We start from the raw sequence: 3,318 nt of genomic DNA, 5'->3' as shown, positions 1-3,318 counted from the left end.
CATCGGGGACATCTTCTGGTTCCTCTTGATCTTCAGCAGCTTCACCCGTTGCAGCATCATTGGGCACATCGTCTGGTTCCTCTTGATCTTCACCAGCTTCCTCTGTTGCAGCATCACCGTATTCAGGGGGCACATAGTTGTCATCGTACTCTTGTTCTTCGCCGTCTTCCATCATAACCCCTATTTCTCCGTGCCTCGTCCAAACATTATAGTGTGGCATGAAACCCTTGTAAAGCAGGTGGGAGTGAAGGATTTTCCGGTTAGAGTAAGACCTCGTATTCCCACATTCAGTGCATGGACAACACATAAAACCATTCTGCTTGTTTGCCTCAGCCGCATCGAGAAACTCATGCACGCCCTTAATGTACTCGCGGGTGTGTCTGTCACCGTACATCCATTGCCGGTTCATCTGCGTGAATTATATACAATTAAGTGTCCAAATTAATAGAAGTTCATCATCACATTAAAACCACAGTGCATACATAGTTCTCATCTAACAACATATAGCTCTCCAAAGCATCTAATTAATTAAACCATACATTGAAACTATGTAAAACATTTCAATGAGAAAACAAATGCGATCATAATCGCAACCAAGGTAACAATTGATCCAACGGCATAATGATACCAAGCCTCGGTATGAATGGCATATTTTCTAATCGTTCTAATCTTCAAGCGCATTGCATCCATCTTGATCTTGTGATCATCGACAACATCCGCAACATGCAACTCGAATATCATCTTCTCCTCCTCAATTTTTTTATTTTTTCCTTCAACAAATTGTTTTCTTCTTCAACTAAATTAATCACTCGACAATAGGGTCGGTTGGCATTTCCGATTCACATACATCCTACATAAATAAAATCTATGTCACGTTGGTCGGCATAATTTTTATAAACAATAAATGAACCAATAGTTATAAAGATAATATATATACCACATCCGAATCATAGACAGGACGAGGGCTGACGGGGGCGGATACCAAAACCATCGCACTATATAAGATGCAATAATAAAAGTAAGAAAATAATACAAGTATCTATATAAACATACAAGTAAGAATATTTTTCCTTTCAGAAAGAAGATAAAACAAGAGGCTCACCACGGTGGTGCCGGCGATGAGCTCGGCGCGGGTGATCGACGGCGGTGAAGACGGGGACGGGGCGTGACGGACCGCTAAACCTAGACAAATATTATGGAAAATGGAGCTTGGAGGTCGAGTTTGGAGAGGAGAAAGCTTAAGTAGTGTGACTCGGACATTCCATCGAATACCTTGTGTGCATAGGAGGTGAGCTAGAGCACCACCAAGCCCTCTCCTCCTCGGCCAGAGAAAAACAGAGCACTGGGGTGCTCTGCTCGTGAGCGAGGGGTATATATAGGCACCTCATTGGTCCCGGTTGGTGGCATGAGCCGGGACTAAAGGGGAGCCTTTGGTCCCGGTTCAAGCCACCAACCGGGACCAATGGTGGTGGGCCAGGAGCGAGGCCCATTGGTCCCGGTTCATCCCACCAACCGGGACCAAAAGGTCCAGATGAACCAGGACCAATGGCCCACGTGGTCCGGGCGGCCCCCTGAGCTCACGAACCGGGACCAATGCCCACATTGGTCCCGGTTCTGGACTAAACCGGGGCTAATGGGCTGACCCGGCCTGGACCAAAGCCTTGTTTTCTACTAGTGGGAGTATCCATGTCGTAGCCTTCAGAGGGAGACACCACCGCACGCGAGGGACAAGTCCCCGCCGGCCGCCGCCGCCGTCACAGCCCATAGCCCGGGCTTCGCGGGCGTGAACTCGGGCGGCGGCAGTAGAGAGAGATCGGGACGAGAAGGTCTAGGGTGCGGCGGCACGATCTCCCCCGTGTCGCCAAGGGTTGGCGACGAGGGGTCGGGAGGTCGGGGTAGGTCAGGCTCAGATGAGGAAAATATGATATGATATGATATGAAACCACAAGTCCAAAGAGAAAATAGCTGCGTAGATATCCAGTCCACAACTGGGCTCGGCTCGGCTATTACAAACTGTCCGTGCCATTTTATTTTAGTACACAAACTTGAGATCTACTGTGAAGCTAGGAGTGCGAGCTCTGCCACAAGGGGGCACAAGTTAATCGGAGTGAAAATTAATCATCGTATTAGAAATTAAAGGCGCGCACACTGACTATCCCTGTACGCATGAACACGGAGTCAATATATTGGCCCAACAATGTTCCAGCATGTACGGTGTGTACTGACGTACCGACGCTGTCCCCAACTGACTATCCCTGTCCGCATGAAGCCTCTTCCTGACGTTCCAAGGGTGGTTGCCCCCTTTCCGCACTTGTGTTCTCCGATGAATATCAAATCACAAATCCAGAAGAGAAAAGGGCTGCATTAGCCTACTACGTACGTAAGTGCATGAAACATATATAATATCAGTTTGTCTAATTCACATCTAAATATTTTATAAGGATGTCACATCCAAGCTCCCACAAATAACACAACAACAAAGAACAAAAAACACTAAGACAAAAAAAAAATCACAAATATAGTGGACATCGGATTAGATGTGACATAATTATGTTATATTTAGATGTGTCCTAAATAGACCCATATAATATACGGGTCTATCTATATCTCATCTAGATGTGAGATAATATCTCACATCTAAGATAATGCCATTCTTTTTTGTTAACTAGTAGAATGCCTGCGTTGCTACGGGCTACAATGTATATTATTATTTTTGAAAAAAGTCAGGATCGTGCTATTCGTCACCCTGGGTGAGGAATAGTTATTCTTCACCCCCTCTATTTTACCAACAATACACCGTAAATTTACGTTTCGTAAATTTTGTCTTATTTTCGAGCAAAAAGAGACCGTAAGAAAAATATATAATCGCCGTAAAAAATATTTTATGTTATGTAAAATTACAAACGTAAAAACACAGTGTAAAATACACATAAACTATAAATTTTCTTGTCTTATGACCTATATTTTTATTTTCTTATGTCAAATTTTACGTAGTGAATCAATAGGAATGTAACTATTTGAATTTCAAATGTAATTTAATTATGACATGATCGTAAAATTACCTCGGGTGAAGAATAACTTATTCTGCACCTTGGGTGATGAATAGTAACACTATATATATATATATATATATATATATATATATATATATATATAGAGTAGCACTATTCTAATCCCAGGATTAGAATAGTTATTTGGATCACGGATATATAGTGCTCGATGGGATCCTCCCGAACCGGTGCAGCCAGCGCCAGGCGATAAAACAAAATTAGAAAAAAGAAAAGAATAAAACTCGCACCTTCTACCCACGTCTCCCCA

The sequence above is a fragment of the Triticum dicoccoides genome, chromosome 7A, assembly GCF_002162155.2.
Source record: "Triticum dicoccoides isolate Atlit2015 ecotype Zavitan chromosome 7A, WEW_v2.0, whole genome shotgun sequence".
NCBI lineage: Eukaryota > Viridiplantae > Streptophyta > Magnoliopsida > Poales > Poaceae > Triticum > Triticum dicoccoides.
The sequence above is the reverse complement of the archived record's forward strand: the minus strand, read 5'-3'. Positions refer to the sequence as shown.